Source organism: Pteronotus mesoamericanus, unplaced genomic scaffold, assembly GCF_021234165.1.
Source record: "Pteronotus mesoamericanus isolate MK-2021 breed Mesoamerican mustached bat unplaced genomic scaffold, CSHL_Meso_final contig_68, whole genome shotgun sequence".
NCBI lineage: Eukaryota > Metazoa > Chordata > Mammalia > Chiroptera > Mormoopidae > Pteronotus > Pteronotus mesoamericanus.
In genome coordinates, this window is record NW_026555234.1 from 32,857,587 (window position 1) to 32,868,887 (window position 11,301).

Consider the following 11,301-nt stretch of genomic DNA (forward strand, 5'->3'; position numbering starts at 1 on the left):
TCACCTCTCCATTTTAAGCAGTTACCCCTTCAATCATGAGAAGAATCAGGCAGCACATGGAGCGATGAATTCTAAATTCATTTAATAATAGCTACTATTTATACAATACCTGATCATAAAGGACTTTCTTTCACTCAAAGGGATTGCCTCATTTGCTTCAAAACAGAAATTTGGGATGTAGCTAAGATGTTACTGGATTCCTCCCATGAAGAATAATAATAACAACAACAACAACAGCAACAACAACAATGTGTCTCAGAGAAGTTTCATGAATATACTCTCCTGAGGTCACCCCACAAGTGAACCCAGCTCTCTGACACCACCCCCAACTCTGGCCGAGATACAAAAGCAGCCCTGTGCATGTGTAACTGTGGAGTGAAGACTCTTTATTCGTCAGAGGTGCATATACCTCATGAATTGTTTTTACTTTTTCAAAGAACTGCTACCAGCTACTCTGTGGACGACTTCCCCCCTTTTTTTCCAGTTGGAAAGCACCTCCCTTAACCACCTCTCAGCCAGATCCCTTGCCTTCCCACCACTTTTTGGTTAATAAAGCAGTCTCATTTCAGTTAGCTCCCTTCCTTCCTGGAGCAGGCAGTGCTGGGGGGCCTTGGATTTGGAGATGGATGCCTGGGGAGCAGGTGGAGGGGCAGGGGGAGAGCAGGAAGGTATCCCTGTTGATGCATGGCATGGTGGAGGTCTTCTTTCATGGGCCTTTGGAGTTGTGGGTTGCTGTGACCTCGTGGAGGCCTCCACAGGCCTTGCCATGGTCTGGCTCTGCCCCAGCAGCCCTGGGCAGGTCCCCCTTCCCACCCCCAGCCACATCCGACCTAGCTCACTGTGGGATGGAAACACATGTCTCCAACTGTGAGGCCCTGCTTACTCCTCACTCCAGCAGCCCCTTCACTCCCTTTCTCCCAGGGCTCTTGCACCCACTCTGCATGTCCACTCATGCTACCAGCCAGGGCAGAAGGCATCAAATAACTACGAAATTCAGCTGGAAGTCTTTTGGAGACTAAGTCTCACCCCTTAGGCTTTGGGAAGGAGAGCCCACTGAGAGCACCCTCCCTCTGACCAGGTCCCCTTCCCTCCCGCCCGTCCACCCCGAGGGGTACTGGCTGCGCACCCCTCACCAGCCTGGGTATTCACTATCCACGCCTGCATTGCTTCTGAACTCAAGAATGATCTTTATCCCCTCTCCACCTGCACTACCAGGTAATCTCTGAGAGGAAAAAAAGTCTCAGAAAATGCCCCCACATCAACCATATGCTAGCATGTGTGAACATGTACACTGGTTTGAATTGGAGGTGCTTACCTTCCCCATTTATTGTTTTAGCTTTGTTTCCAGGCCTAGCAATGTGCATTGCACAAAAAGGACTCTCAACAAATGGTTCTTTTCTAATCAAGTTCAGTTTTGTAAAACCTGCTTTTAAAGAACTTGACATAATTGCCTTGATTTTTTACATTCTACATTTTTATACCTTTCTCTGTAGATTTGAAGTGGCCCTTATAATAGTAAGTAAACTTTTCCAATTTTTTCAGTTAAAAAGTTATTGCATTAGGTATTATTAAAGGTGGCATAATGTAAACCATGAGCTCCAGGGTATGTATACAGGCTTAACTCAAGTGACCAGCCATAGGAGCTGTTAAAGTTTAATGCAATAATAGTATCATAACCTTTCACTCCTGGAGTGTTTACTGTGTGCCAGGCTATGATCTAAATGTTTTAGGAATGTTAGCTAAATTATATGTGTTAACTTATGTAACCTTCCTCAGAATTTTATGGAATAAACCACCTTAAATATTCATTTTACATATAAGAACACTGAGGCCAAAGGCTCATGCCTGGAAAAAGAGCAAGATGTGACTCCAAATCTGTACCACTCTTAATCGCTATGCAAATTGTCTCTCTGACTGCTTCTGGGGAATGCAAAAGTAGTATCAGCTCTGGTCGTAGAATTACTAGCATTTATTAAACCTTTACACTTTTCCACAACTGCTGTGTAAGAGCTTTAAGAACATCATGTCATTTAACCTCAACTCTGCCATCCCCAACCTCACACAAGTCAGATGTGGAAACTGCAGCCACGTTTTACAAATGTGGAAATTTCATCTCTAAGACATTAAGTTCTTTGGCTGCAGTCATGGCATTAGTGAGTGTCCAGCCAGGCCACAAATCTTGGTCGGCTTGACCTGGGCGTCTATGCTCTAAACCATGACACTTTGAGTTCTGTTCAAAGTGAATGAAGTGGGGTTTAAATACAACCCCAGATCCAGCCACCTGGCACAATTGCTGATAGCTATTATCAAGTCACATGTTACAAACTGATGACTTCTGGGTTTCCAGCTGCTCTGTGAAGCACTGAAGATTGACAGCACAGGGCCCATGCTGCGTGTGTACATTCTCTCAAATTGGGACTGAACAGTGGCATCTCCCTTTAATCATGCAAGACAGAACTCAGGCCCCAACCCAGGGCGCTTCACCCAAATCTGCCAGCTGCCTGGCCCCAGGGAACATTCATGTTTTCAATCCTAATCTAGGGATGCTCAGGCCAGTGATGGATCTCATCTGCCCATTGCAGACTGGTCAGAACATGAAATAAATTCTTGCCAATTGAACATGGCTTTCCTACAGTGTAAAGCTGGACATTTGGAGTTGGGAAGTTCTGGTGTCAAGGCCCTCTGGGCCTTAGGCCAACTCTACAATCCCACATCAAAGGTCTAAGATATGGCACTTGGTAACAGATGGGTGTGGCACTAATTGCTCTCTGGGGAAAATGATTCTTCTAACATAAGTGAAAGTCAGCCTCCATTTGCGTTTGTGGTCTCAGCAGTCTCATTCCTCTCTCTATAGATTGCCACCACACATCTCTGTAAGCCCTCTGAGCCTTTTCCTCAACACCTGGAGGGTGAGGACAATCTGTAAGGTTAGTGTGATTCATGTGTTAATGTTGGGGAGATGGTCATCTGAAAAGAGAAACTTGGCTATCACAGAGCTTCAGATAAGAAATAGGATGTGTAGAACAAAGACAAAAAAAGGGGATAAGAGACACCTAGTCTTTGTAAAACAGAGAGACACTGGACAGGATAAGATTGGACAGATAGGGGCTTTGTGCATGGATGTGGCTATCTGAACACCATGTGGTTTGTCAGAAACACATTTGGAGGGAAAAAAAAGAACAACATGATTTTTTGTCCTGATGTATTTTGGAAACCAGCCAATAGGAAAACAATCTCATCACAAGATTTTTTTTTTTTTAACACCATGAAGATTAACAGAATATTCTGACATTTTAGTTCTCTAGGCTATAACTTTCCTTATCGACCAATTCTTCTTTTCTGGGTGTAGAATCCTTAGATTTTAAATTATTGGAGATTTTAAAAAGCTCAAACTCACTTGAACAAAAAAAAGAATTTATTTGTTCATGTAAGAAATATCCAAGTAGTTCTGGTTTCAAGGACGGCTGGACCCAGATGCTCACATGGTGTCATCAGGAATTATCCATCCCTGACTCTGCTTTTCTTTATGTTGGCTTCCTTCTCTGGCGGGCTCCCCTTGTATGGTAGCAGATAAACTTCCAGCAGGCCAGGTAGACCTTCTGCCAGTTTAGCAAGCCAACAAAAAGAAATAATCTCTCTCCCAATAATTTGAGCAAGAGGCTCAGGATTGTCTCTGTTTGGTCTGGTGCTGATCAAGGGCCCATCCCAGGCTTAGTTACTATGCCCAGAAGGATGTGGTGTTCTCATTGGTTGAAGTTGAGTCCCCACTACAGCCAGGGAGCAGTGCCATCTCTATTTACACAGTAAGATAAGTTTCAGAGAGATGTGATTCTTCTAAAGAAAGATAGGAACTTTGTGTGTAGAGGAAGGGCGCTGGGCAGGCCAGACCACAGGTGGTCACTATAATATTCTTCATTCAGAGCTTTGGGGAGGCTTCCTTAGTTCATTTTTCTCCTGGTCCTCTTTCAGTATTGTGTTCCTTAGCTTCTGGGTTCAACCCACAGATAAACCAGAAAAGTAAAAATTATTATTTTCATTGGACCACTGCACCAAATAAAATAAAACAGGAGCCAATATGTCAACACAGGAACTTTTTTCATGAGATTTCCTGGCTAGCCTTATAGACCCAATAGTCATCTCCAGGTATTATTAAGCATTCAAATGTTATTCACCCAAACTCCCACATATTAGTTCTAAGGCTCCCACATTGCTAATATCAAGCCAACTCTTAATTATTAAATGACATAGAATATGGAAAACCATGGATAAAACCCCAAATCTTGTTTCAGCCAATAGATTCAGCCTCTTTTCCAGATAAACCTTCACCCCAGTTGCAGGGCGCAGGAAAGCTGACTAATTTGACTTTCACATCTGGTGGAACCGATCTCCCACACATACCTAGTTAGGTCATATACTCCTCAACACTGATTTGTTAGTATCAACTCACCCCAAATGCAGAAAGGGAACATTTTATCATCTTGGCAAAAAGATTCAATTAACCAGGAACTCAAAAAGCCAACAGTGAAAATCAAGTACAAAAGTTGACACTTTTAAACTGAATTCCTTCCTGCCTTGCAATCCCTCCCACCCCGGTCTCCAAATTAGCCACGGCTCCCAGCCATTTTTCCAACCATCCCCATGACAGGAAACTCCTTCTTTTTCATCTACCCTTAATTACTCTGTAAGTTTCTGTAACTTTGTTGATTGCCTAAGCATCAACAATATGGCAACAAATAGCCATAGAGAGGTTGTAGATGAGAAATGGGAACAGTTGGAGACAGAACCTGGACGGCAGGAGGGTGTGGAGCCTCCCGCTGAGTTAACCAGGAATGGCCAGAGCAGCTGGGAGGACCGTGCAGGAGGTTCCCAATGGAGGCTGGTCCGTGGTACCAGGCTCAGTGGTCATGTTTATTTCATGTTAGACTCTCCTCGCTGCACTCACTCCAACTGCCAAAAACCTCACTTATTCACTAGAAGCCTTCTCCACACTCTCTTTTGGAAATGTTCACACTCTCTTTCGGGACTGCATATTGTTCCCAGTTTGCTTGATAACCAACTGTCCGGTCTTGGGAGTGGTTTTTGCTCCTACCGCTGCTGCCTACTCACACTAGTCATGAATCACCTGGTTCAAGCCTCACAAGAAATCGGAGTGGGATACTTTTGTTAGCCCCACTTTCCAGGTGAGGATATTTGGCTTAAAATGACTTAAAAAAAAAAAAAACTTGCCCAGGTTTAACCCATAAGTAAGTAGCAGAGTAGTGAAATGTCTTGAATATTGAGGAGAGAAAGAAGAAACCTAGAAAACCCACAATTGTTTCCTGATTAGACTGTATTTATATTTTTAAATAATGCTATGACTCTCTATTCAGTATGTTTACTAAGCAAACTCTTGATTGAAAGTGTATAGACTGTATTTTTTAATAGAAGTCATGCTAAAATATGAGAAATAATTAAAACTCTACAAATCATTTCTTAAGACCAACATAGTCTAGGAACATTGAGCTCCAAGGAAATATTTGTTTTTTCTAGAAGCACAAATCCCTCTTTTAACTGACAGAAGAGACCCTATGGCAGTGAGTGGTGTGGTGGTTTAGGTTTAAATTCTGGCTCCCAAGATAAGTTGAGGGGAAAATCCCAACTTTGCAATTACAGCACTAAAAGCTAACACACTGTGGAATTCACACAGGATATGGAGCCAGGAGACCAGAGCTGGGATTTCAGGTACTGTCTGGCTGCGGATGTCAAGCCAAATCTCTTAACCTCTGTGGGTTACGAGGACGATAATAATACACAGGCACTGGATAGCCATGAAGGTTAATTATGATAGTGAACAAGAAAATACAGTTGGTACCTAGCAGGTGCTCATAAAAGGATATATAATTGAAATTTTCAATGCACCTATTTTTTGGACCCCACAATCCCAATTCTAGAAGATAAACCCTCAGAAAGAAAAGTACAAACTCATAAAAATGTATGTAGAAGAATGTTCATTAATCACTGAAATAACAAAGAAGAAAATAACTGGAATGGCTGGTGAGACTGGTCCATCCATGCCATGGTGGCTGCAAGTGTGAGCAATGGAGCCGAAATGCATAGGTGATAGAATCAAATTGTCTGAGTTAGAATCCTGGCTGCGCTCACATTGTATGATCCTGGGCAAATTCTTAACCTCTTGAAGCCTCATGTTCTTCCTTCTGTAAAATGGGAATGATAAAAGTGGTTACCTCATAGGTCATTATGAAGATTAAAGTGAGTTAATACTTGTAAAGGGCTTAGAAGAGGAAATAGCACATCCTAAACTTTGCTAAATGTCAACGATTTTGTAACCATTTTTAAAGGAAGAATTCTAGGTGCTGATGTGGGAAATCTAAGTAAAAAGTAGCCAATTGCATCCATGTTGTTTAAGAAAGTAAGTAAACATGTAATTACACAGTTAGGAAAAGAAATGAAGGAATACACACAAATTGTTTACAGTATCACGTCTGGGGCATGAGAAATGAGAAGGGCTAAAGAAGACACTCTGCTGTTACATTTTGTCTAAGTAGTGGAATTATGAATTTTTTTTTTATTTCTCATCTTTCAAATGTTTTCAAAAAATAAAAACATTCATGGTACTTGAATATGATGCTCTGCTGGAAAGAGACTTCCTCCTTCCTGGGGAAACCCTGCAAAACAGATGTTGTGGTGCCAGGTCCCCCACAGGGTCTATGGAGATAAAAAGAGGGCCTCCAGAAGGGCTTTCTAGCGTTTCACAACGTCCAGCAGAAATCATGTACTTGCTAGTACTAAGACTGCTTGGCATAGCCAAAGCAACCTGTGTTTCTGCTCCTGCCCAGAATGACATTAATTCAGTGTGATTAACTCTGACATCCTAAGGCTGATAAGACATCCAGAAAGATAGTTTTATGTTTTACAAGTTATGATTAATTAGTTTGAAAGAGAGAAAACAACCCTTGGTTTAATAAATGCTGTTAGTCATACAAAAGCTTTCAAAACACGTAATTCAGTGGATTAAAAAGACTGAAGACCAACAAGCCAACAAACCTTCGTTGTTTGCTCATAGAGCTACCATTTTTTAAAAAATATTTTATTGTTATTCTATTACAGTTGTCACACTTTTTTCCCCTTTGCCCTCTTCCACCCAGCCCAAGAAACTACCATTTTTAAGCATTCAGAACCACTAGGATGTTTCCTTTACTGAAGCAAATGAAGGCAGTTCCTCTTGGCTGTTCCTGCCTGATACTAAGGGACTTTTTAAAGCCTTCAAGTCAGGTGGCAGTTTTTGCCAGTTAATGACCTGATGGTCTCCAGGTCCAATATAGCCTTGCCACAATCTGTCGTTTATTCTCACCAGACAGGGAATCATAGTAAAGAACACACTTGGGTGAAGTGGTCGGCTCTGCACTGCTCTCCGAAGTTACCTCTGGCCCCTTCTCTGCAGTGGCCCACAGCCTCAGACTCTGCCAGTTAAGCCCGGCATGTCTGAACATTTAGTCATCACTGCAGAGCCACTCTTCCAGGAAATGGCTATTGTTCCCCCATTTCCTGATCACTTACTTCCTGTCTTTTTTTCAAAAGGAAAAAAATCAAGACCATTCTAAAATCACAGTGATTCTGCTCAACCTCAGAACTATAGTTTGTTGTGTTATAATAATTTACTTGATTTGGGGGCCATCTCAATATGCCATGGCTTGCCTGACTTGATTGATAGTGGCCCCGAGCCATGGGCAATTCCCACATGAGCCCCAGTATGAGTGTTGCTTTGTTTTCATTTACAAGTCTAGGTGGCTTACAATTTGTTTTGCTCCAAGACGTCAAAGAAAGCTTGTAGGAGTGACTACCTGTTCAATACTACCCCACGACCCATTTGATGAGGAAGATGCTTAGGTCAGAGAGGATCAACACCTTCCCTAGCTGGAGAGGATGTGGCAGGCACATGACAACCAGGAAATGCCTCCTTTCTGCTTCTGCCCTGCCCCCACTCACACAAAGATAACTTGGTCAGACAAACTGGCTGCCCAGAAGTGACTGAGTCATCAGGAGGGGGAAAAAGAAGTGGAATCCAGGAAACGAAGACCCCAGGTTTAAGTCTTGGCATGCACATACACAGGCATGCACACACATGTTTAAGGGCTTACTGTGTACTAGGCACTGTGTTAAACACTTAAATATACTATCTTGATTAATCTGACAACTCCCATGGGATAGGTACTTTTATTTTCCCCATTTTACATATTAATGTACTTGTTAAGTTCACACAGCCGGTAATTCATCCACACCTGCCTGTCAGCAAAGCTCCACCATCACCCCCTCTATTTGCTCACTGTGGGACTTCTGTGAGTCACCTAACCATGCTGAACCTCAGTGTCCTCATCTGTAAAGTGGGAATAATAAAAATTACAAAATCTGCTTCCGTACTGTGTTGAGAATTAAACGAATGTTATGTGCATAAATATTTACTGCATGTTCCTCTTCCTTATCTCAGCTTTGGTTTGCTTCTAGGTAAAATGCCTATATCACTGGGTTATTGTAAGGATTAAATGAGAAAACATGTGAAATTTTTTGGAAACCATAATTTACTACATGAAATCCATCATTACTATTTTCAGATATATTTTAAACCATACATATGACCAGGTAATCTAAACTAGTCCTATAGTTTGCCAATTATCATATGAGCAAAGATAAAATGTTTGGTATTACATTGTGTTGAGGGAATTAGGAGAAATGTGCTTGCTCATACATTACTTATGGGTGTGTATATTGTCACATCCTCTAAAGAAATAAACTTGGTATTTGTCAAAATTGCCTATTTGTCAAAAATATAAATAAATATTCTTTGATCTCGTTTTTTCAACTGCATAAGTGTAAAATATACAAGACCATTTATTAAGGATCATCTGTAAAAATTGAGAAAAAATGGAATCAACCTAAAGTTTCAACAAAAAGGGCTAGTTATATTAATAGAGTTTTATAGAACAGAACCATAAATAACTTTTTAAAAATTCTCTCTGTTCAGTGCAGTAAAATATTTTCCAAGATATTTTGCTAAGTGGAAAAAGAAAGGTGAAGAGCAAAGTTCATAGTATGCTACCATACATGGCTGTGCACGTGGGCATACACACAAATATGTATATGTGTATATTCATTTCCGTATAGACCAGCAGCATCAAACAGAAATATAACACAAGCTGCAAACGTAAGCCACATATGTAACTTTAAATTTTCTAGTAGCTCCAAAAAAAGTAAAAAGAAACATGTTAAATACATTTAAGAATATCCAAAATATGACTTTAACAGGCAATCAATTCAAAAATTACGTATAAAGTATTTTACATGCTTTCTTTCACAAATCATTAAGATAGGACACATGCTTTACATTTATAGTGCAACTCAATCTGGACCATATTTCATGTGCTCGATGCAGCTACACACACACACTAGCTCATACAGCGGACAGCTTGCTTGCCGGATATTACAAGCAGTTATCTCCGCAGGAAATTGGTAGCTGCCTCTGCAAGGAAGGACCAGTCTCTCTGGGGATGAGAGTGAAAGGAAGGATCGCTTTCACCCTATACCTCTTTGTACTTTCTTAATTTCTTGCCTTGTGCATGTATTGCCTTTTCAGAATAAAATGAATAAAATAATTTTTATGATTCTTTACAGTAACTTCTTATTCACTCTGGCAGACAAATAGGGACAGATGATTCACAAAGTGTGAAGAGAATTATCAGCAATGAATGACTCTCCTATTCCGTTTACTCTCGTCATTGTTTAATACTTTAAAGAATCTGTCTCAGAGAAGTGACCCTAGAGCAATGGTTTGCCACTCAGAGAATGGAGTCAGGCTGGGGAAACATTTCTAAACTGTGGAAATCAGTCAAATTAGAAATGGGGTTTTTAGCTCATTTATAACTGAGTAAGTCGAGAACATACAGTATAATCCTACCTGGTGAGGATCCTCTCAAACATCCCCACCGTGTGCTCAGAGAAACTTCCATGACAGGACACAGAGCAGGAAATCAGGGGGTACATGAAGCACAGACAGGAAGAAGGGAACAGGAAGGACAGGTGAAGAAAGATGAGGTTTCCATAAACAGGAAACAACCGTATGGCCTCTTTACCTCTTAAATCTTATGTGGAGACAAGTGGGGAACTCTACTCCCAACCAGGCTTAATCCTGGTGAGCTAAAATGAGATAAATTATCGTCCTCTAATTCCTCCACTGGGAGCACAGGGAGGGCGTGGTCCTTGTGGGGTAAAGGGAGCAGGCTGAAGGGAAGGCACATTGCAAGTGCCAGGAAAAATGTTTCACAGAAGTCAGGGGCACATGGGATCTCTTCATGAGAGCAGTAGCCAAGAAATAGGTTGTGACAATCTACAAGATTTAACCTCTAGGACATTTATCAAAACACTGTTCATGACCCAGGCATACTGAAGACAGCCCCAATATTTTCATTAGGGGATTATATGTGACATAATTCAGGAGGAAAAGCAAATGACAAAATAATAGGGCACTATAACTCCGCTCTTAAAAATAATCACGCGCACACACCTACACACGCTTGACTGTGTGGATATTTATAAAAATAAAAAGGGAAGTGGTGGGACTATAGATGCTAGTTAATTTTCCTTTTAGCTCATCTATACTTTCCAGAGTTTTCAACAATGAGCATATATTCATTTGCAGTAATGTACAGGGGATCACAAATTTATCTCACAACTACTGGCTATACAAAGAAGAGGTAGTTTCTTTATTTGATATGTAATTAACCCATTCTTCTTTACAGTGCCCCTTGTCAGAGGGGAAACATTAACTTTTTATCCTCCCTTCTTTAAAACATTAAATAGTCCCTATAGAATATGGATTGGCCAGTATGGCGGCCACTAGGTATTTGTGGCTATTTTATTTTAAATGTTAATTAGTTAATATTTAAAATTCAGTACCCACACACATCTACATTATTTGATTTCCTTACTGAGTCTTCGAAATCATCCCCCAAAACATACAAAAGTTTATTTTCACAGCCTTGTACTCAGAAATATTTTAGCTTTCTTCTGAGACACTCTTAGAGGTAAATTAATTAAAAGTTTACTTTATTCGTATGTGTTCAATGAATTAAAAAATGTAAAATAGAGATACAAGAAAATAAAGGCTCCAAGAGAATACACAAATAATTTTATGTTAGAGCAACAATTTTCAACAGGTGTGCTGCAAGAAATTTTAAAACATGCAATATCTGACTAGTCAGGGGCACTGACCTCTTTTCCCTTAGATTGTCAAATAAAAAAATGACAACA